Here is a 24,957-nt window from a genome sequence, read left to right as displayed (position 1 = left end):
CAAGTTCTATAAGCAGTCAATGCTCTAAAGCAACAAAGAAAGCACACAAGGAAGGAAGAGGAGGAGGGGGACATTCACAATCATAGGCCATTTCAGTGTGTTTTTGCTCACCATTGCTAAAGCTGTCTTGCAGCATATGGTCGTGGTCTGTGGGTGGTGTCAGCAAAGCTGTCAATGTCTTTTCCCAACGGAAAGTTAGTGTACTGAAAGTCACTGCATCTTATCTGGTCACAACCTTTGGAAGACACCTAGTTGTACGTATGTGCTTGTCATCTCAAAAACACCTTGCTTCATCTTCCCAGCCAGACAGGCAGCTTAATCTCTTAGAGAGTTGCTGAAATGCGATGGCATGCCTCAGCAGATCAGAGATGCAGGTTGTTACTCATAGTCCAGCAAATACCAGATTTCATGGCACATGAATATACAGAAAATAATTTCTAAGGCACATAAAAATGATACCACTTTTATTAGGTGCCATTTTTATGTACCTTAGAAAATGCCACAAAAATCTTAGTGTACCATAGAACACAGAAGAACTTTCATTTTTATTAATTTTAAAATGAAAGTAATTAAAATAACCCCCAATAGTCTTTTTCAGTGCATGGGAAACCAACATGATTCTAGAAGTGTGGGGGGAGAAACCGAGGTCTTTGGGACTTTGCAAAAGCTTCTGCACATTTCATGGTCAGCCCAGAGTAACCCATGGGGCTTAAGTTCTCCAGAGGCTTTGAGAAGTTGTCAGTGATTCTGAATGCCCTTGCATGTGGGCAAAATGCAGTGAAGGCAGGAATTTCAAGGAGAAGCTTGTTATCTCTGGTGGTTGCTTTTGTTTGGCTACATCAAGGCAAAAAAGCTCATGAAATATTTCATTTGGCTTAAACCTCATAGGTTTATTTCTATAACAAAAAGCCCAGAGAAAATAAGTTGTGGATCTTGTCCCTGTGAAAATGGCTTTTCTCACTTCTAGGTGCTCAGACCCACAGCAGACCACCCAGCACAGCAGCTCAATATCCAGTGTAGGAGGAGGAGCTACCTCTTTGTATAATAAACCACTTAGAACAGAGAGATACTTACTGAGAAGCTCCCAGAAGAATTTTTCATGTGGCATTAACTAGGACTGGGTCACAGGCCGTTTTCCATAGCGACCACATGCTAATGCCAAATGAATTAGCATAAGTGAAATAATTTTTCCTCAGCACCACAGAAAACTAAAATAAAGATGTTGAGTCCACTGAAAACTGAAAAGAAATATTTTAAAAATTCTCTCTCTCTCTCTCAAAAAAATAATAGAGAGTATACTATTTTTTTTTCCAGCCAGTGTTTGGTTCTTACAGAGATACTGTTGTGTGCGAGAGTTAACATAGCATATTGCTCTTTGTTCCTGAGCCTATCATCAATGTTTCCTTGGCTGGCATCTGATTTTTCACTTTTTAAAAATAACACACAAGGAAACTGGCTATCCCTAAAGGGTATGAAGATTGGAATTTATTTATGTATTCTGCAGCCATGTTGATAGTCCAGTTGTGCCAGAGAAGTGGAAATGGTTGCCAAAGACCAGAGAAAATATGTGGAGAGTGCATTCAGGCATCAGTCCTTATTGAGAAATGCCCATGTGGAGGGTCCTGCAGTGACAGGCTGAACCACAGCACCTGCCTCCCTCACACTGCTTTTCCACGCAGGACTCCTTCCTCCTCATGATGTTTTGTCCTGTGATCACTGGCTGGGTGAGTGACACCCATTCTTTCCACATGCCCTCAGTTCTATCCCAGTTACCACAAACAGAGGGGTTTTATCCTAATTTTTTTTATATTTTGATTTTATTTTTACCTGACAATACATTGTTTTTTGACATATGGATGTAAATGTGAAGTAGACCTTATATTAATTTGAAAACCAGTCTTTTGAATGCACATGATTTGGGGACTCACAGTGGTTTATTTATAAATGAAGGTGGAAAAGTTAAGTCAGATCCATTCTACTGCCTTTCCCATCCGTATCACTCCTTGTTTCTCTTCATTCCTCTTCTCTTGTCCTCTGAACTTTGATTCTTTCCCTTCCCTTTTCCAGTTTTTGTGTTTGCATACATATCTTTACAGAACATTTGATATTTGGTTTTCTAGGACTGGCAGATTTCACTTAGCATGATAGTTTTCAGATGTATCCAGTTACTGAAAAATGTCATCAATTAATTTTTTTATGATTGAGTAATACTCTACTGTGTATATAGACCACATTTTTCTTTTTTTCATCCATTCATCTGATGAAGGGCACCTAGGTTGGTTGCATAGTTCAGCTATTGTGAATTAAGGTGCTATAAATATTGATGTGAATTAACATATGCACATTAGAGAAAATATTAGGCCTTTGGTTTTGTGGGATTGGTTTATTTTGCTATGAAATATCCTCCAACTCCAACCATTTACTGACAAATGCCATAATTTTGCTCTTCTTTAATGCTGAATAATATTTCATTCAGTATATATACCATATTCTCTTTATCCATTCATCTATTGAGGGACACCTAGGTTGGTTCCATAGTCTAGTTATTGTGAATTGAACTGCTATAAACATTATTGTGGCTCATTACTATAGTATGCTGATTTTAAGTCCTTTGGGTATAAACCAAGGAGTGGGATAGCTGGGTGAAATGGTGGTTTCATTCCCGATTTTCTGAGTAATCTCCATACTGCTTTCCATAGTGATTGCACCAATTTGCAGTCCCACCATCAATGTATGTGTGTGCCTTTTCCACCACATTCTCGCCAACATTTATTTTTTTTGCCTGTATTCTTAATGATTGCCATTCTGATAGGAATGAGATGAAATCTTAGAGTAGTTTTGATTTGCATTTCTCTAATTGCTAGAGATGTTGAACACTTTTTCATATATTTGTTGATCAATTGTATTTCTTTTTCTGTGAAGTGTCTGTTCAGTTCCTTAGCCCATTTATTGATTGGGTTATTTGGTTATTTGGTATTATGTTTTTGAGGTCTTTATATATTCTAGATATCAATGCTTTATTGAAGGTGAATGTGGTAAAGATTTTCTCCCAATCTGTAATCCTTCTCCTTGCCTTATTAAATATTTCTTTTGCTGAGAAGCTTTTTAATTTGAATCCATCCCATTTATTAATTCTTGATTTTACTTCTTGTGCTTTAAGGGTCTTGTTAAGGAAGTCAGATCCTAAACCAATGTGGTGAAGATTTGGGCCCATTTTTTTTCTTCTATTAGGCACAAGGTCTCTGTTCTAGTGCCTAGGTCAAGTCTTTGATGTACTTTGAGTTGGTTTTTGTGCAGGATGAGAGATAGAGGTTTAATTTCATTTAGTTACATATGGATTTCCAGTTTAGCCACCACCAATTTTTGAAGAGGCTATCTTTTTTCCAGTGAATGTTTTTGGCACTCTTGTCTAGTATGAGATAACTGTATTTATGTGGGTTTGTCTCTATGTCCTCTATTCTATACCATTGGTCTACAAGTCTATTTGGTGCCCATACCATGCCATTTTTGTCACTATAGCTCTGTAGTATAGTTTAAGGTCTGGTATTTTGATGCCTCCTGCTTCACTTTTCTTGCTAAGGATTGCTTTAGCTATTCTGGGTCTCTTATTTTTCTAAATAAATTTCATGATTGCTTATTTTATTTCTATGAAGAATGTCTTTGGGATTTTAATAGAAATTACATTAAATCTGTATAATGTTTTTTTTTAATATGGCCATTTTGACTATATTAATTCTGTCTATCCTGGAGCATGAGAGATCTTTGCACAATAAGGTGGGGGGCACTAGGGAAGAATAGCATTATCTTAGATTAGCTAGAGTGAAGTAATGGGAGGGAAGGAGAGGGGATGTGGGGATAGGAAAGTAAGTAGGATCAAACAGACATTATGACTGTATGTATATATGTGACTACATGACCAATATGATTCTGCAACATTTTCACTCAGAAAAATGAGAAATTATATCCTATCTATGTATATCAAAGTGCATAAATGCATTCTACTGTCATGTATAAGTAATTAAAACAAGTTAAATTTTTTTTAAAAAATTGATGTGACTGCATCACGGTAGTACGTTGATTTTTAATTCCTCTAAATATAGAACTGGAAGTGGTATAACTGGGTCAAATGGTTGTTCCATTCTAGTTTTTTGAGGGAGGAATCTCCATACTGCTTTCCAGCAGGGTTGCACCAATTTGCAGTCTCACAGGCAATGTATGTGTGTACCATTCCTCCACATCATCACCAACATTTAGTGTGACTTGTATTCTTAATAATTGCCATTCTGACAATAGTGAATTGAGCTCTCAATGTTGTAATAATTTGCATTTCTCTATATTCTAGAGATTTTGAACATTTTTCATGTCCTTGTTGACTTATTGCATCTATTCTTGAGAAGTGTCTATTGTGTTACTTTACTCCTTTGTTGATTGAGTTGTTTGGTTTTTTAGTGTGGAAATTTTTGATCTTTATATATTCTTGAAATTAATGACTTACCTCCAATGTGGGTTGCAAGGATTTTCTCCCTTTCAAGAGGTTCAACAGAGCAGTATTGTATGTTAGGTTGCAGAAGCAGTAACATCCTCAGCAATATCTTATTTTATTTGCTTATATTAACAACATGCCAAGGAACCACTCTCCTGGAATACATGGAAAAAGAATCTTTCACAGGCAACATTATCTTGCCCTCATTTCCAATGTCCACAAGAGAAAGTCAGGGTCCTTTAAGATATTATACATTGGGCTGAGCACAATGGCACATGCCTGTAATCCCAGTGTCTCAGAAGGCTGAGACAGAAAGATTGTGAGTTGAAAGCAAGCCTTAGAAACTCAGCAAGGCACTAAGCAATGCAGTAAGACCCTGTCTCTAAATAAAATGCAAAATAGGTTTGGGGATGTGGGTCAGTGGTCAAATGTCCCTGAGTTCAATCCCTGGTACTAAAAAAAAGAAAAGATATTACATATCTGGATGTACAGGGCCAGGCTTGTTCTCATTATTTCATAATTGGCCAGCATTTGGGGAACCGAAATGGACGTTCAGGGAAATGACATATTTCCATCCACCCCCCATTTTTAGAAAGATATATCTACCTTTCTCTAGGAGACTGGAATTGTGTTGTTTCCTAGTATATATAGGGTGTCAATTTGATCAAAGTTCAGGGTACCATCCCCTTATCACAACTGAAAACCTTAGAAAATTATCTCAATAGCTTTTCTTGCACAAATATTTCTCATATGGTTTCAAAATTCACCATTGGGAATTTAGTATAATCTATGTTTCTTCTTTGGGAGAAGATTTATAAAATCTTGCACAGTATTTCTTCTATAGTCATTCCATGAACTATTCACCTGCATTAATTATACTTAGTGACTTCATCACATAATTATTACATGATTATTCCTGTATGCTGTCTTCTGAGTCCTTCCAGAAACTCAATGAACTTGAACTGCTCCTGAGGTCCTGTGATGCCACTGGATTAGGATTTCTGTGTCTAGGCTTCCTGGATGCCAGACTCCTGTAATTAACTAGGGAAAACAGACAAAATTGGTTTGGGGTCATTACTCCAAATACCAAACTAACCCAAGGCATGGGCAAAGTTGGCTTTTGTGAGAACACTGATTCTGCTCATGATATTCAGAATTGCTCTTTGGCTACTTTGTCATGTTTTATATAGGAGAAAAGTGGGCCTTCAAAGTTCAGGGTACCATCCCCTTATCATGTTATTAAGTAGTCTGATGAAAACATTGAAATATAAAATTTCTTCCAGTCTAATGAACTGTTCACTTTTCTCATGGTGAGTTATTTTTCATAGTATTATTCTCAAAAACAAAACCCTTCTGGTTATTCCTTTGGATTCCTAAGAGTAAGACCACAGAGGCCACCAAAATAGCTATAGAAGCTGGTTTCCACCATATTGATTGTGCTTATGCATACCAAGTAGAAGAAGAGGTAGGACTGGCCATTAGAAGCAAGATTGCAGATGGCGCTGTGAAGAGAGAAGACATATTCTATACTTCAAAGGTATTCTGTATACAGTGTAAAAAAATACTGCAATATGATGTGAAGAAGTGAAATTATGTTAGGTGATGGGTTGTTAGAATTTGATTATTTTACCATGTTTATTCACATATAAGATCCAGTATCAAAAACAGAGATGTATTATAAATTACTGTTCACAGTCTACAAATGTACGACTTTAAATTCTTTACTTTTCTGAGTCTCCCTTCAGCTCTATGACTTTGTATTGTTTGTAGAATGAGATAGAGTTATGACCAGATTCTGGATTAATTATCTCCTGGGTGATTTTGTAAAATTTCTATCATTCTGAATATCTACTTTTACATTTATCATTATCAAAGAACAATGTAGGACAGTTCCATGGGTACAAAAGAAGATCTAGCTAAAGTATCTTGATTTATGTCTAGCACATAATTAAATATTCAAAATGTGTTTCTTTCAGTTCTGTAAACAAAAATATTTATTCTTATCTAACGAAATGAATGGATGAGATAGACTAACAATAGCTTTGTAATCTCTATGAATCACTATTCAGATATTAAATAATGTTATTGTTTGATAAAAATTATATCTCTTGACTAATTCCTCCCAAAGTTCAAACATTTTACAAATAATAACCAAAATATAATCCAGTTCACATGAACTAGTGAGATTAGTGGAACCAAAGACTTAAAGAGATATCATTCTTGTAATCAAGTTTCCAAGCAATTGACAAATAAATATCTTAATATGGATTTAAAGAAATATCCAAACTATGTTTCCTTACTTTAATCTCTGTAGCTATGGTCCACTTTTCATCATACAGAGCTGGTCCAATCTTGTTTGAAAAGGTCACTAAAGAAACTTCATTTTGACTATGTTGACCTCTACCTTATTCATATCCCAACTGTGATGAAGGTAGGCAATTTGCATCATCAAACCTATTTAATTTCAGCCATCAGCATGACCCTCATTACCATGGGATGGTTGGATTTAGTTTCAATTATACAATTATGTAATTAGATCAAATGAATTATAGAAAGTCCGGATTATGTCTAGATTCATGATTAGATGTAATCTTCAGAGACATCTCAATTCAATCATTATGTCTGGATATGGAGGTTTGGTTAGTTTTGGTCTCAGCCTTTTGCACTGATGGTTCATACGACTTTGGGACAGTTCAAATACCATGGTCATTAATATTAGAGAGGGTCTCTCCATCTTCCAACATGAAATCTTGAATTGAAACTTGATTGATGATCTTTGGTACACTTACTTATACCCACATGTGTTCAGGTCGATAAAGAAACTGTTTATCTTGGGTCATCACTGAAATCCATTATTGCTGAAGATCAAGCCCATGCATCCTCTGAATTCCCAGTGAAAGGTTTTTCCCTGGGACAAAACATAGGGTCAGGAAATGTAACATGAGACCTCATTAGGTGATTAAGAAAATCATATAGAATTATAAATATAAGTATATATATGTAATTATCTATATGTAATATAGGTATATACACAGATACATGTAAAATTGAACATATAGATAATTTGATGTAAGAGAAGAATATAGGAAGCTAAGCACTGAAAGGTATTCCTTACACATTCACATGTAAACACTTTATAAATAGATGAGTATAGAGTGATGCTTTACTTATTTCAAGAAGGGTTAGTGTCCCTTCCCCTGGATATACCTAGCAGCATTACTGTGTGTGGACATATGAATTCAGCAGAGTTACTGTTATGATCACTTCTACTTCAGCCAGGGGAAGAGCTTTACCCAAAAGATGAAAATGGAAAAAATCTACATGACTCAGTGGATCTCTGTGCCACATGGGAGGTGAGTTACTGAAGAAGTGACCTCACAGGAAGCCAAGTAGGTGACAGTTCATGCCAGCTCCTGTAATTATGGATCTAGAAATCATCATGTTTAAAAGAGGGTTTTTGCTAGGGGGGTGGAGAGGAACATATTCCTGGAATGTAATGGAGAGAAACAGAGGAGGAGGACTGAGAACAATGAGGACATGACCCTCCTGCCTCCACATGCAGTCATGTCTGATGCCCTGAAGAGGACACAGGAATTCTTTTACTGGCTCTCAACACCTTCCCATATAATTTTTACCATTTTTCTCCTCTTCACAATTAATTCATCAACTATGTCATTCCTGGACAGTGCTCCTCTTAACAGTTCTGTCTTGCCTTCATAGTGACATAGTTGACTGTACATATGCCTTTTCCCAATCCTTTCCTCCCAAGGCCATGGAGAAGTGCAAGGACGCAGGATTGGCCAAGTCCATTGGGGTGTCCAACTTTAACTGCAGGCAGCTGGAGATGAACCTGAATAAACCAGGCCTCAAGTATAAGCCTGTCTGCAACCAGGTGAGAGCCCTGAGCCTCACTGCCATCACTTATACAGAAACTTCCTTGTTTCTATATCATTGTCAGGTGTCCATTGGTCCTGTCCTTATATTCATTCACATTTGTTGAACAGAAGAGTCTAGATTTAGTGCCACTATCTTGGATGGTGTGGAGGAGTCTCAATTGTACCTGTGCTGGGTGAATCCTTAGTGAAAATGAGGGGAAGAGCTTAGTGCCCAGGTTATGGAAGAATCAGTTGATCAAGAAGGGTAGTTGTTTATCTGACTTCAGAGGCAAGGTGAGCTTGTCCTTGAGCAACGAAGGATGACCAGATCCTGGATGGGTGAATGTGCTGTGGGGGAAACTGTGTGTAGGAAAGAAGGTGAGTACATAGGAATGGGCAGTTAGCAAGAAAAAAGGGAACCTAGGAGATCAGTGAATAGTCTGTGTGTGGATGTTAGGTGCCTGAGTCTTTGTTATTTCTTATTTAGGTTCATGAATCCAGAGGCATATATACAGCAAAAGTAACTCAGAGCTTGTGAAAGTTAAAGGCCTAGGAGGAATTAACTTATTAATGATGGTACTGAAGTGGATGAAATATATTTTTATATTAATATCAGCATTTAAAATATACAGTTGACATCATGCCTGAGCCATTCTTACCTGCTTTCCTCCACGTTCTCTGATATAAAATCAACTGTGCCATTACATGTATTCTCTACATGTTTCTGTCTTCTCACTTATTATTTTACAACTTTCAGTCATGGATTATTGGTCTTTGGTTGGAAAGTAGACCATATAAAATTCACAAATTTCATGTAAGTTGATTGAGCAGTATAAATTTCTAATATCAATGTTAAAAAATAGAAAATAATTTTAGTATTAATTTTACTCCAATTTTTTAATCATGAAAATTTTTAAACAATCATAAAAAGTGAGAACATAGCACAGGACATCCATATTTTTAAAAATTTATCTAATATTTTTGACATATGAGTTCACTGTAAAATGTTGATTTCTGTGGGTTTATCAGCATACTTATGTATAATATCTAAATCTCTTCAAGGTCAATTATACACTAGACTATTCACTTTTAGAAACTTCAGAGAATATCTCCTAGGAATGAAGATGATCTCTCACATAGCACATTTTCATTATTATATCTAAAGTTAATAGTAGGTCTTCTCACATCATCTAAATGCAATCTACATTCAAATTTCCCATTGCTTTTCTGAAATATCTTTTATAGCTATTCCCTTTTCCAGAATGAAACTTTGGTTTACATGTTTTTTTTTCCCTGTCATGTTTCTTAAGTTCTTTTCACATAGAATGTTCACCCGGAACTTTTCCACATAATATTGAAACTAGGATTTTTTTTAACTTATCATATGAGTTAACTTGTTTTTAAATTTCCATTTTCTGTCAGTTAGGAGTTGGATTTGAATTCCTTATGACAAATCAAGACCTTGGCAGTGGAGTCCTCATTATTGGTTTGCATTTCAGTAGGAAATTTTTAAACATATGGCTCAGCGTTGCAAGAATGAATTTATTAGAGTTAGAAAAGGTAAAAGATAAAACTCTCAAAGATGAAAGCGAATCTTCACAGGGAGGAAAGAGATGTAATGCATATGTTCCTTGCCAGTTTTATTGGGAGTCACATGGAAGATTTCAGAGTCCTGCCTAGTTTCACCTCTTGACTATCGACTGACAGTGGGATTGCTTCAGATTTCCAAATCTCCAATGTACATGTTCTTGCCCCGTAGAAGAGGATTTTCCAGTCAGTGTCACTTTGTCCTATACTGACTGGTTCTAACTGGATCTTGGTCTTAGAGACTATGGTTAGGGGGAATTATTCTAAGCTCCCTGAGTTCTAGAATCTGGTTTTATTGCTTTTGATGAACAAATTTACCCAAATGTCACGGCAGAATATCTATCAAATGTCTTTCAAACATGTCCTCATGAGTCTTTGACCAAATTTTTGATTTCTGGCACAATTAGAAGTCAAGGGGGGATCCATAATGGCGGCCGGCGAGGAAGCAGTGATTCCAATGTCTCCACTTTAACGGGACCAGAACGACCCACTGCAACAGCCGCAGCCTACCTACGGAGGAACTTCTAACAAAATTCCCTTAAGAGGAGAGCAGCCGAGAACTGGTAGGTTTATTGGAAGTGACAGTTTGTCCCAGAGAAGTGGATCTTGGCTGACCACGTGGGCACAGAGGTACAGTACTGCAGCCATCAGCCGCTCCTGCAAGCGGCTCTCACGGGAAGCCTATCTCTGGCTCAGCATGCAGCTGCCTCACCCACCTGCCTGGCTCTAGGCCACACGGCCTCCACAGGCAGCTCCACGGTGGGTGCAGGTGTTTAGTCCCCCAGCCAGCACCCCCTAACGCAAGCAGCCGGCACCCGGCAGCCGGCCCGCCCCGCCCGAACCAGCAGGCGCCCTTCACCATCCGGGCTCGCATGGGAGGCCCATCTTGCTCAGTGAGAGGCTGCCCCACCCACCTTCCTGGCTCTTGACCACGCGGCCGCAGCTTCCTGGCTCCACAGGTGGCTCCACGGCGGGTGCAGGAGTTTAGTTCTGCAGCCAGCACCCGCTTCTGCAAGTGGCTGGCACCTGGAGCTGCGCGGCCCAAACCGGCAGGTGCCCTTCACCATCTGGGCTACCACAGGAGGCCCACCTCTCCCTCAGCGAGCTGCTGTTCCATATGCCTGGCTCTTAACCACGTGGCCGCAGTTACCCGGCTCCACAGGCGGCTCCACGGCGGGTGCAAGAGTTTAGTCCCGCAGCCAGCACTCGCTACTGCAAGCGGCCAGTACCCGGCGGCTGGTCGCTCTGCCCGAACCAGCAGGCATTCTTCACCATCCGTGCTCGCAAGGGAGGCCCATCTCTCGCTCAGCGAGAGGCTGCTCCACCCACCTGCCTGGCTCTTGACCACGCGGCCGCAGCTTCCTGGCTCCACAGGCAGCTCCACGGCGGGTGCAGGAGTTTAGTTCTGCAGCCAGCACCCGCTTCTGCAAGTGGCTGGCACCTGGAGCTGCGCGGCCCAAACCGGCAGGTGTCCTTCACCATCTGGGCTACCACAGGAGGCCCATCTCTCCCTCAGCGAGCTGCTGCTCCACACGCCTGGCTTTTAACCACACGGCCGCAGTTACCTGGCTCCATAGGCGGCTCCACGGCGGGTGCAAGAGTTTAGTCCCGCAGCCAGCACCCGCTTTGGCTAGCGGCTGGCACCTGGAGCTGCGCGGCCCGCCCTGCCCAACCGGCAGGTGCCCTCCACCATCCGGGCTCTCACGGGAGGTCCATCTCTCGCTCTGCGAACGGCTGCCCCACCCACCCGGCTCTTAACCACGCGGCAGTATGAAAAGACAAGGAAAGAAAGGACCACAAGCAATGCAGGTCAACTCAACTTTAGAAGAGGCAATAGCTGCAACAGAGGGAATATCAGACAAACAGTTCAGGATATATATGCTTCAGATGATCTGGAGTCTCAAGAAAGACATGAGACAGCAAAATCAGACAATGAAAGATCACATTGACAAACAAATCCAGGAAGTAAAAGATCAATTTCACAGGGAGATAGAGGTAATAAAAAACAAACAAATAGAAATCCTAGAAATGCAGGAAGCAATAAACCAACTTAAAAACTCAATTGAGAATACTACCAGCAGAGTAGATCACTTAGAAGATAGAACATCAGACAATGAAGACAAAGTATTTCAACTGGAAAAGAACATAGACAGCTCAGCAAGACTGCTAAGAAACCATGAGCAGAACATCCAAGAATTATGGGACAATATCAAAAGACCAAATTTAAGGGTCATTGGGATACAGGAAAGCACAGAGCTCCAAACCAAAGGAATAAATAATCTATTCAATGAAATAATACGAGAAAACTTCCCAGACTTGAGGAATGAGACAGAATCCCAAATCCTAGAAGCCTACAGGATGCCGAATGTGCAAAACCATAAGAGATCCACACCTAGACATATTATAATGAAGATGTCCAACATACAGAATAAGGAAAGAATTTTAAAAGCTACAAGAGAAAGGAAGCAGATTACATTTAGGGGTAAACCAATCAGGATAACAGCGGATCTCTCAACACAGACGCTGAAAGCTAGAAGATCCTGGAATAACATATTTCAAACACTGAAAGAAAATGGGTTCCAACCAAGAATCGTGTACCCGGTGAAATTAAGCTTCAGGATGGAAGATGAAATTAAAACCTTCCACGATAAACAAAAGTTAAAAGAATTCGCAGCTAGAAAACCTTTTCTTCAAAAAATCCTTGGCAAAACATTACAGGAAGAGGAAGTGGAAAATAATGTTGAAAACCAACATTGGGAAGTAGGACAGTAAATGGGGGAAAGTAATCAAAGAGGAAAACAAACCAGGTTTAGTATCATCAATAAACAAATATGGCTGGAAGAACAAACCATATCTCAATAATAACCCTAAATGTTAATGGCTTAAACTCACCAATTAAGAGACACAGGCTAGTTGAATGGATCACAAAACAAGACCCAACAATATGCTGCCTGCAGGAGACGCATTTGATAGGAAAAGATATACATAGACTGAAGGTGAAAGGTTGGGAAAAATCATACCACTCATATGGACTGCAGAAACAAGCAGGAGTATCCATACTCATATCTAATAAAATAGATTTCAAGCCAAAGTTAATCAAAAGGGATAAAGAGGGACACTACATACTGCTCAAGGGAATCATACACCAACAAGACATAACAATCATAAATATATATGCCCCAAATAATGGTGCAGCTATGTTCATCAAGAAAACACTTCTCAAGTTCAAGAGTCTAATAGACCACCATACAATAATCATGGGAGACTTCAACACACCTCTCTCACCACTGGACAGATCTTCCAAACAAAAGTTGAATAAGGAAACTATAGAACTCAACAACACAATTAACAACCTAGACTTAATTGACATATATAGAATATACCATCCAACATCAAGTAGTTACACTTTTTTCTCAGCAGCACATGGATCCTTCACAAAAATAGATCATATATTATGTCACAGGGCAACTCTTAGACAATATAAAGGAGTAGAGATAATACCATGCATCTTGTCTGATCATAATGGAATGAAACTGAAAATCAATGATAAAAGAAGGAAGGAAAAATCAGGCATCACTTGGAGAATAAACAATAGGCTACTGAATGATCAATGGGTTTTAGAAGACATTAAGGAGGAAATTAAAAACTTCTTAGAGTTAAAAGAAAACAAAGACACAACATATCGGAATCTATGGGACACATTGAAAGCAGTTCTAAGAGGAAAATTTATTGCTTGGAGTTCATTCCTTAAAAAAAGAAAAAAACAACAAATAAATGATCTCATACTTTATCTCAAAATCCTAGAAAAAGAAGAGCAAAACAACAGCAATAGGAGTAGAAGGCAAGAAATAATTAAAATCAGAGCTGAAATTAATGAAATCGAAACAAAAGAAACAATTGAAAAAATAGACAAAACTAAAAGTTGGTTCTTTGAAAAAATAAATAAGATCGACAGACCCTTAGCCATGCTAACGAAGAGAAGAAGAGAGAGAACCCAAATTACTAACATACGGGATGGAAAAGGCAATATCACAACAGACACTTCAGAAATACAGAAGATAATCAGAAATTATTTTGAAGCCTTATACTCCAATAAAATAGAAGATAGTGAAGGTACAGATAAATTTCTTAAGTCATATGATATGCCCAGATTGAGTCAGGAGGATATAGACAACCTAAACAGACCAATAACAATAGAGGAAATAGAAGAAACCATCAAAAGACTACCAACTAAGAAAAGCCCAGGACCGGATGGGTATACAGCAGAGTTTTACAAAACCTTTAAAGAGGAACTAACACCAATACTTTTCAAGCTATTTCAGGAAATAGAAAAAGAGGGAGAACTTCCAAATACATTCTACAAGGCCAACATCACACTAATCCCTAAACCAGACAAAGACACCTCAAAGAAAGAAAACTACAGACCAATATCTCTAATGAACCTAGATGCAAAAATCCTCAATAAAATTCTGGCGAACCGGATTCAAAAACATATCAAAAAAATTATACACCATGATCAAGTAGGATTCATCCCTGGGATGCAAGGCTGGTTCAATATACGGAAATCAATAAATGTTATTCACCACATCAATAGACTTAAAAATAAGAACCACATGATCATCTCAATAGATGCAGAAAAAGCATTCGACAAAGTACAGCATCCCTTTATGTTCAAAACTCTAGAAAAATTAGGGATAACAGGATCATACCTCAACATTGTAAAAGCAATCTATGATAAGCCACAGGCCAGCATCATTCTGAATGGAGAGAAATTGAAGGCATTCCCTCTAAGATCTGGAACAAGACAGGGATGCCCTCTCTCACCACTTCTGTTCAACATAGTTATCGAAACACTGGCCAGAGCAATTAGACAGACGAAAGAAATTAAAGGCATAAAAATAGGAAAAGAAGAACTTAAATTATCACTATTTGCTGATGACATGATTATATACCTAACAGACCCAAAAGGGTCTACAAAGAAACTATTAGAGCTAATAAATGAATTCAGCAAAGTGTCAGGGTATAAAATCAACACGCATAAATCAAATGCATTCCTGTATATCAGCGACAAATCCTCTGATACAGAAATGAGGACAACTACTCCATTCACAATATCCCCCCCAAAAATAAAATACTTGGGAATCAACCTAACAAAAGAGGTGAAAGATTTATACAATGAAAACTACAGAACCCTAAAGAAAGATATAGAAGAAGACCTTAGAAGATGGAAAAATATACCCTGTTCATGGATAGGCAGAACCAACATCATCAAAATGGCGATACTACCAAAAGTTCTTTATATGTTCAATGCAATGCCAATCAAAATCCCAACAGCATTTCTTGTAGAAATAGATAAAAGAATCATGAAATTCATATGGAATAATAAAAGACCCAGAATAGCAAAAACAATGCTAAGCAGGAAGTGTGAATCAGGCGGTATAGCAATACCAGACCTCAAATTATACTACAGAGCAATAGTAACAAAAACAGCGTGGTACTGGTACCAGAACAGACGGGTGGACCAATGGTACAGAATAGAGGACACAGTAACCAATCCACAAAACTACAACTATCTTATATTTGATAAAGGGGCTAAAAGCATGCAATGGAGGAAGGATAGCATCTTCAACAAATGGTGCTGGGAAAATTGGAAATCCATTTGCATCAAAATGAAACTGAATCCCTTTCTCTCACCATGCACAAAAGTTAACTCAAAATGGATCAAGGAGCTTGATATTAAATCAGAGACACGGCATCTGATAGAAGAAAAATTTGGCTATGATCTACATACTGTGGGGTCGGGCTCCAAATTCCTCAATAGGACACCCATAGCGCAAGAGTTAACAGCTAGAATCAACAAATGGGACTTACTCAAACTAAAAAGTTTTTTCTCAGCAAAAGAAACAATAAGAGAGATAAACAGGGAGCCTACATCCTGGGAACAAATCTTACTCCACATACTTCGGATAGAGCCCTAATATCCAGAGTATACAAAGAACTCAAAAAATTAGACAATAAGACAACAAATAACCCAATCAACAAATGGGCCAAGGACCTGAACAGACACTTCTCAGAGGAGGACATACAATCAATCAACAAGTACATGAAAAAATGCTCACCATCGCTAGCGGTCAGAGAAATGCAAATCAAAACTACCCTAAGATACCATCTCACTCCAGTAAGATTGGCAGCCATCATGAAGTACAACAACAACAAGTGCTGGAGAGGATGCGGGGAAAAGGGTACACTTGTTCATTGTTGGTGGGACTGCAAAATGGTGCAGCCAATTTGGAAAGCAGTATGGAGATTTCTTGGAAAGTTGGGAATGGAACCACCATTTGACCCAGCTATTCCCTTTCTCGGTCTATTCCCTAAAGACTTAAAAAGAGCATGCTACAGGGACACTGCTGCATCGATGTTCATAGCAGCACAATTCATGATAGCAAGATTGTGGAACCAACCTAGATGCCCTTCAATAGATGAATGGATAAAAAAAAATGTGGCATTTATACACAATGGAATATTACTCTGCATTAAGAAATGAAAAAATCATAGAATTTGGAGGGAAATGGATGGCATTAGAGCAGATTATGCTAAGTGAAGCTAGCCAATCCTTAAAAAATAAATGCCAAATGACTTCTTTGATATAAGGGGAGTAACTAAGGACAGAGTAGGGACGAAGAGCAGGAGAAGAAGATTAACATTAAATAGGGATGAGAGGGGGGAGGGAAAGGGAGAGAGAAGGGAATCTGCAGGGAAAGGGAAGGTGATCCTCAGGGTTTTATAAAATTACATACAAGAGGAAGTAAGGGGTAAGGAAGAAGTACACAAGTGGAATAAATGTTTTACAGTAGAGGTGGTCGAGAGAGAAGAGGGGAGGGGAGGGGAGGGGTGGGGGGATAGTAGATGATAGGTTAGAGAGCAGAATTCATCAGACACTAGAATGGCAATGTGTAAATCAATGGAAATGTAACTGATGTAACCGATGTGATTCAGCAATCTGTATACCGGGTAATAATGGAAGTTCATAACCATTCTGAATCAAATTGTGAAACATGATATATTAAGAAAGATGTAATGTTTTGAAAGACCAACAATAAAAAAATGAAAAAATAAAAAATAAAGTCAAAAAAAAAAGAAGTCAAGGTTTCCATTTTTTTAAGTTAGCTTTTTTTTTTTAAAAAAAATTCTTTTCATATTAACATTAGCATTTAGTAGACTCAGATACCTTCTATCTTGTCCACTGCAGGTAGAATATCATGTTTATCACAATCAGAAGAAACTGCTGGACTTCTGAAAATCAAAAGACATTGTTCTGGTGGCTTTTAGTGCTCTGGGAACTCAACGAGAAAAATGATGGTAATGAGAGCTTGAGGGAGTTTACCTAAAATGCTACCATTTATGAACTACACATAGTCTTACAAGACTCAGTTTTTACAATATAACTCTCAACTGATTTTGGCAGAGAGGAAATTTTTCATTTCTGAGAAAATCCCATAAGACACTAATGCTGCTGCTCCAGGGACTGAATTTGAGGATCCCTATTTGGAGTGGTCCCAACAGACCTGTTATGTGAGTGGGTTCAGTGGTGCTTGCCTGTAAACCCAGTGATTTGGGAGGTTGAAACAGGATTAGGCATATGGATCAATGGTAGAATACCTTTGGATTCAACCCACAGTAAACTGTATCCTTCAAAAAAGAGAAACAAATGAAACCTCCTAATTACCTTGGCCTCAGCACCTAAGCATCTCTGTCTTTCCTTCCAGGGTTGACCAGAACTCCCCAGTTCTCTTGTATGACCCAGTTCTTGGTGCCTTGGCAAAAAAGCACAAGCGATCCCCAGCCCTGATTGCCCTCTGCTACCAGCTGCAGCGTGGGGTTGTAGTTCTGGCCAAGAGTTTCAATAAGAACAGGATCAAAGAGAACATTCAGGTATAGAGGAGGGCTACGGGCATTGAAGTTGTTATGCAGTATTCCTTACAATTTTGCTTCTTTGGAAACATATAAGGATGTTTTTGGGCAAAGTCAATATCACCAGCTTGTCTTCTGCATGTAAGATTTCAGGTGCTTTCAGAAGTGTGTTCTCTTACTCTACAATGGGACAGGCAATGTAGCTGGATAGAATAGGATAAAACACAGAGATTTGTTTTTCAGCCTTGCCAGCCATGTGTTGTTACGGTTTGAATGTGAGGTATCCCCCAAAAGCTCACAAGCAAGACAATGCAAGAAGGTTCAGAAGAGAAATGATCGGGTTATGACAGTCTTAACCCAATCAGCGAATTAATACCTTTGTAGGGATTAACTGAATGGTAACTATAGTTTTAGAGTGTTTCTGGAGGAGGTGAGAATTGGGGTGTGGCTATGGTGTACATATTTGTATCTGGCAAGTGGAGACTTCTATCTCCTTCTGATCACCATGTGAGCTGCTTTCCCCTGCCACACTCTTCTGTCAAGGTATTCTGCCTTGCCCCTGAGGAAGGAAGCTGGTCTCTCATGGACTAAGAGCTCTGAAACCCTGAGCCCTCAAATAAACTTTTACTCCTCCACAATTGTTCTGGTTGGGTCCTTGAGTCACAGCAGAGAGAAAAGCTGTCTAAAACAATTGTGTAACCCTTGCAAGTGGCATCTTTGTATTTGTTTTTATTTTCTGAAATGGGAATTCAGATCAGGTGATTTTTATTTCATACATGATGATTTTATTTTACACTTCCCCCAATACTCAATATATTTTGATATTCATATATTTATTCACTTTGAGTTTTTTCACTTGTTGACTATCAGGGTATGCATTATCCATTTAAATGGGCTGTTTATGTTTTTATTTTTAAGTAGGAGTACTTTTTTTGAACTAGTACTTGGAGCAATTTCAAAACAAACCACCCTTAATATTGAGGTTAGTTCAAAGAGCATTTGTTTATCTCATGATTCTTTGGTTTGACTCTTTGCCTTGGCTCAGCCTGAACTCAGTGAATGTCTTCCAGCTACATTGGCTGCTCCTGTTCTGTAATGAACTCTCGTATGCATCTGCAGAACAGTGTGGTCTCTCTGCTTCAGTCCTGCTTGCTCTGTTCTCTGGGGTGTCTGAGCTCCCCTCCATAAAACTTCACATCTACCTGTAGACAACCCTGACTTCACCTCATCACATAACACTGTTCCTAGCCAGTGGGTGGATCTTTGCAGAGCCTCCTCATGCCTATGCTCAGAGTGGGCACATCATTGCTTCTGACAAGACCTAATGGCCACCGTAAGTTATAGATGATGCAAGACTGAAGAGATGGGGAAATAGACATGGTCTCTTAGTGAAAGAAGCTGAAAATTCACATAGGAAGGATTTTGGGAGACTGAGAGTTGTTAATTATTTGGCAAATAATTTTGCAAATAATTGACCACATTTATATATTTTGGATATTATTCTTCAGATTCAGATGTATTTGTTGAAATATGTTCATTCTCCTTTTGGATATTTTCATAAACAAACTTCCTTCTCTTATTGTTGTCTTCATGCCTTGACTTTTTGGCTGATGAGTGTCATGTTTTATCTTATAATGGGAATTCAACATTATTCCTTTTTTTTTTCTTTTCTTGTACCAGGGATTGAACCCAGGGAACTTAACCATCTGCAAATATCCCAAGCTCTTTTTAATATTTTTAATATATTATTTAGGGATAGGGTCTTGCTGAATTGCTTAAAACTTCACTAAGCTGCTGAGGCTGGCTTTGAACTCATGATCCTCCTGCCTGAGCCTCCCAAGCTGCTGAGATTACAGGCATGTGCCACAGTGCCCAGAAGGAACTCAATGTTATTCTATTGTATTACTTTACAAATAGGTTACAGTCTTTAATTCCAAATTTAATTCAATTGCAGTATTTTTTAAAAACATTATATGAAATAAGGATCCAGATACACGTATAATGTTTAGATAACTAGCCCAACTTCCCAGCAACAGATACATTTCTGACTACATTTCTGTCATCACTTGTCTTATTTGCTCCTTCCCATTGTCTTAATTATCTTGGAAAATCAGCCTGTCTCTCAAACACTGCAAAGCATTCCCTTAACTCTCATTTCTTTAACCATATCTTGGCTATTCTAGTTTGATCTATTATAATGAACATTTGATCTATTTTAAAGAATTTAGAATCACATTATCTGTCTCTACAAAGATTGTCTTTGTTTGCTTGATGTTGCATTGACCTCTCTGTAAATTTGGAGATAAATTACTTTTGAAATATTAAGGATTCTAATCCATGATTTTGACACAAGTCCAGAAATTCAGCTAGTCTTTGAAATATTGCATTTAGCTGATCTATGAAGGCATTTGTATAAGCTCTGTTAGATTTACTCATACAGAAGTGATAACTGTGATGATCTTTAGATAACATATTCCTTTTTGAGAATTTCCAAATGTACAGAAAAGTTTAAAGAATAAAGCAGTGAATCCTATTTATCTAATTCATCTATTGTGAAATGATCAACATTTTATTCTTTCACCATTTTTTTAGTTGTAGACGGACACAATATCTTTATTTATTTATTTTTATGTGGTGCTGATGATCAATCCCAGTGCCTCACACACTTGAGGCAGGGACTCTACAACTGAGCCACAGCCCCAGTCCCTCTATTGACATTTCCTTAAGGAAATTACTAAAGATTTAAGTATCCATTTGTTTCAGAATGTGAGCAATTTGTGAAAATTTTTTCCATGTTTAAAATGTCTCAAATTTACTCCAGGTGATTCTCTTTGAGCTAGGTCCTTTGCCATTTGTACAGGATGTAATTAGTACTTTAACAATTCTTGACTTAAATGTTGAATAAAAATCATTTGTTGGAGTTTTGACTGTTCATTGATGGAATATAGAAATCAACTGTATCCTTAAAAATTATTGAATTATTTTACAGATTTCAAAATGTTTCCTCCAGATTTTTTGTATCCTTTACATACCTGACACTAGTCTTGAAATAACATTACTTTTATTTTGCTACAGCTTCTTTTTAACATTCTCTTTGACATTAGTTGGTGCAGTTTCTATATATCACATATAAAAAATGAAATTTTTTATATTTCAAACTTACATTTATTGACCATGAGTGTTTTGTTTGATGTCTTTAAAAACTATTGGAACCTTCTCAAATATTTTAAATGTTTCTGTAACAGTCTGATTTCATTGGATTTCCAGGATTGGCAACATGCAGTCTACATAGGCTAAAAACTTTCTATTTGTGCAATAGGTTTTTGATTTCACGTTGACTGCAGAAGACATGAAAGACCTAGATGGCCTGAACAGAAATTTTCGATATGTTGCCTGGCCATCGTAAGTAACTTTGGCAGAGGGGTGGCCTTTGTTTGTTTTCAAGTTTTTTCCTCCTTTTCAGTGCAGTTTCTATCAGAACCCAGACATGGCATTTCAAAAGTTTTCCTTTGAGGCTGTTGGAGAACATTTGGTTTTGAGTTTGAAAATGTAGACATCTCAATGCAGAGAAAAACAAATAGTTTTATTGAAGAGATCAAAACCAAGGGAAGAATGTGCAGATAAAACATTCTTATTAAAGAGAATTTATTGTCATCCCCAAATTTGTACTCTTTATTGATGCACTATGGTTATAGAGTCTGAAATTGGACAAATAATATAAATGAGGGTAAACAAGGAATATATGTTCTTCCACCTGTGGGAATGTTAATTCATAATACAAATAAATATGATGATGTTTGAAAGGGGATTAGATAATACATAATTGCATGTTCTTAAAGAGTTACAGGTATATTGTTATCATTACTAATTTTGTGTTAGTATATATGAAAGATGAAGTAGGAACATGATGTGAAGAACAGTAAAAAGCAACCGGCAATTCTTGCTACCTATAAAAAATTTCAAAATGCAACACTTCTGTTGTATTGTTTCTAAAAGGAAATTGTGAAAATTGTATGGTGAGCTCCTGGGATTTGCAGATCTCTCTTAAAAACAATATTCTTTCCATATCTGAATCTAGAAGCATGACATGTATGATGGGCAATGAGCAAATAATGAATAAATTAGTGAAATTACTAGCAATATACTGTACACCTAAAATACTTTTTGTATTGGTCAGTATCTGAACTTGTGATTACATTAAACATGGCATAAATGGAAGTGTCTTCTCCTCAAAGTAAGTAAATAAACATGTTGCAAATCTGTTTCTGCTTCACTAACAATAAAGAAAGGATTTCTTTGCTTTGGTAGATTGAATGAGAGTGCTAAGTAAAAGAGAGAAATATAAGTGAATTCTGGTGTCTGTGAGTTCTGTTCTTGGCAGGGGAATAGACATTTTCAATAAAACTAGGTTCATGAAAGTAGGAACAGCAGAGTTTACAGCCACTCAGGAAATATAATGGAGCTCCATAGGTATCACTTCTTTACCCCTATAAAAATAGAGTCACTGAGTCTATGTTGCACATTTTCCTTTCTTATTTTAGGATGGTCGACCACCCAGAGTATCCATTTGACGATTAATATTAACATGGACACCATTTCATGACTTCCTCTAGGATCCCCCACATTGATAATTATGTGGGAGACAGCTCAAATGATGCTGATTGGACAAATCATTTCTGTTAATACATATTAGCATCTCACTTTCTGCTACAGTAAAATTCATCAGTTTGGTAAAGGAGGCACTAAATATCCATCAATTTTTTTTAAATAAAATAAAGTTTTTTCCCTTAAGTTTCTTACCTCCAGTCTCTCTGTTATATATATATATATATATATATATATATATATATATATTTATATATATATATATATATATATATATATATGATTAGTTTATTTTTTATTCATTTTGAGCAAAAATTAACATGACATGTAACCAGGGTTTGGAGATGGTATCACCTTTCTGGGGTGGGAGTAGATAGGAGTTCTCAGGCTCTAGGGAAGTAGTGATTGATACTTACCAGTCAGTGCTTCTCTAGTCCATGGAGTAACAAGAAAACATACTGCATTTAGATTGTGGCTTTTGGTCCATAAGATGAAGTATCTATGGCAAGGATGAGCCCTGGTACCTGGAGAATGAGGTTTTCCTTTCAAATGGTTGTCAAGGATTTGAGAGGGGAATGGGCCAGGGAGGAGCATGAGGAGTCAGATGTGCAAAGTTTGAAAAATTCAGAGTTGAGCACTTTTATGCTTGGGAGAATATGTTTCAAAGTTGTTTTTTTTTTGCAGGTGTGTGTGTGTGTGCATTATACTGATATATAAGAGTGGGATTTGTGATGCCAAATTCATACATGCATATAACATTTGATCAATTTCAAACTTCAATACCTCCCCCTTCCTTGTTCTCCTTCCCTAATCTGCTTGCTCTACTCTTCTGACCTTCCTTCTACTATTGTTATTTTAATTACTGTGATATATATGTACATGTGTATTTGTGGATGATTGATTTATTGCTTTGATGTGTTATATGCATACATGGAAATAGCATAAGTAGATTTCATTCCTTAGTTACTTCCCAATGCCTTCCCTTTTCCCTCCCTCTTGATTCCCTTTCTCTATTCTGCTAGTCTTCCTCCCACCAAATGCTCATTTAATAATTATATTCTGCAGACCAAAAAGAACATTTTGCATACTTTATCCAATGCCATTACTGGAGTCATGATTAGCATCAAGAAGAAAAGCTGAATCAACCTTATTTACTATATATTTGGAAATATTTCTGTCAATTAAGATGCATACATAGAAAAGAATCTCATAAATCACTTTGAAGTTTAGAATACAGAGTGATGTGAGAAAATGTTGGACTAGAAAAGCTCTAGTTTAAACCTCATAGACAGAAAAGGGAGGTATTGAAGTTTGAAATTGATCAAATGTTATGTGCATGTATGAATTTGGCATCATGAATCCCACTCTTATATATCACTATAATGCACCCCCCTCAAAAATAAAAAGACTTTGAAACATATTTCTCCCATGGAAAACATCAAGAAAGCACTGGAGTCTGTGAATGAGCACTATACAAAATCTATAAACAGTCAATTGTGTAAATGAACTAAAAGCACGCAATGAAGATAAACAGTATTCCAAATGGTAGGCAATTTCAGGGTGTTTTTGCCCACCATTGCCAAAGCTGCCTTGCACAGTGTGGTCTTTGTCTGAGGGTGGTGTCAACAGAGCTATCAATTTCTTTCCCCAAAGCAAAGTTAGTGTACTGAAAGACACTGTGTCATATTTTGTCACAGACTTTGGGAGATACGAGGTAATATGGCTGTGCTTATCATCTCTAGAACACCTTGGCTTCATCCTGCCAGCCAGGAGGCAGCTTAACCACTTAGATAGTTGTGGAGATTAAATGGCATGCCTCAGCAGATCAGAGAGACAGCTTGATACTCATAGTCTAGAAAGCACCAGATTTCATGGCATGAGATGCAAAAAATAAAGTCTAAGGTACCACTTTTGTTAGGTGCCATTTTCATGCACCTTAGAAAAGGTCTGCAACAAAATCTTAGTGTACCCTAGAAAATAGAAGAAATTTCATTTTTTTCTTTTCATTTTTAAATGAAAATAATTAAAATAACCACCAGGAGTCTCTTCCACCAACCATGATTCTAGAAGAGTAGAGGAGAAAACAAGGCCCTTTGGGACTTTGCTACAGCTTCTGCACATTCCATTGTCAGCTCTTAGAAGGGGTAGGAGGGGAAGGGAGGAGATAGAGGTTTAGCAAGGATGGTGGGATGTGCTGGACACCATTATCCAAAGTTATGTATGAAGACACGAATTGGTGTCAACATACTTTATATACAAACAGATATGAAAAAATGTGCTAATAAGAATTGTAATGCATTCTGCTATCATTTTTTTAAAAAAAATCAATTAAAAATTTTTTAAAGGATGGAAACAAAACAAAACAAAACAAAAAAGAAAGAAAGAAACCCATGGGGCTTATGTCTCCAGAGGCTTTGAGAAGTTCTTAGTGATTCTGAATGCTCTTGCATGTAGGCAAAATGCAGTAAAGACTAGAGGTTTCAAGGAGAAACTTGA

At 37.7% G+C, this 24,957-nt stretch overlaps 1 pseudogene across 1 annotated transcript; it reads left to right on the top strand.

Annotated features, from left to right (window-relative positions):
- The first annotated feature begins 5,774 nt into the window (after positions 1–5,774).
- On the top strand, positions 5,775–22,317 carry LOC101978647 (aldo-keto reductase family 1 member C1-like; annotated as a pseudogene). The gene is made up of 7 exons (XR_013427168.1): positions 5,775–6,020; positions 6,798–6,914; positions 7,759–7,836; positions 8,253–8,375; positions 17,195–17,304; positions 17,712–17,877; positions 21,176–22,317. The product of XR_013427168.1 is annotated as an aldo-keto reductase family 1 member C1-like (transcript).
- Positions 22,318–24,957: the final 2,640 nt, after the last annotated feature.

Source organism: Ictidomys tridecemlineatus, chromosome 10 (genome assembly GCF_052094955.1).
Source record: "Ictidomys tridecemlineatus isolate mIctTri1 chromosome 10, mIctTri1.hap1, whole genome shotgun sequence".
Taxonomy (NCBI): Eukaryota; Metazoa; Chordata; class Mammalia; order Rodentia; family Sciuridae; genus Ictidomys; species Ictidomys tridecemlineatus.
This window is presented reverse-complemented; position numbering and strand designations above follow the sequence as displayed.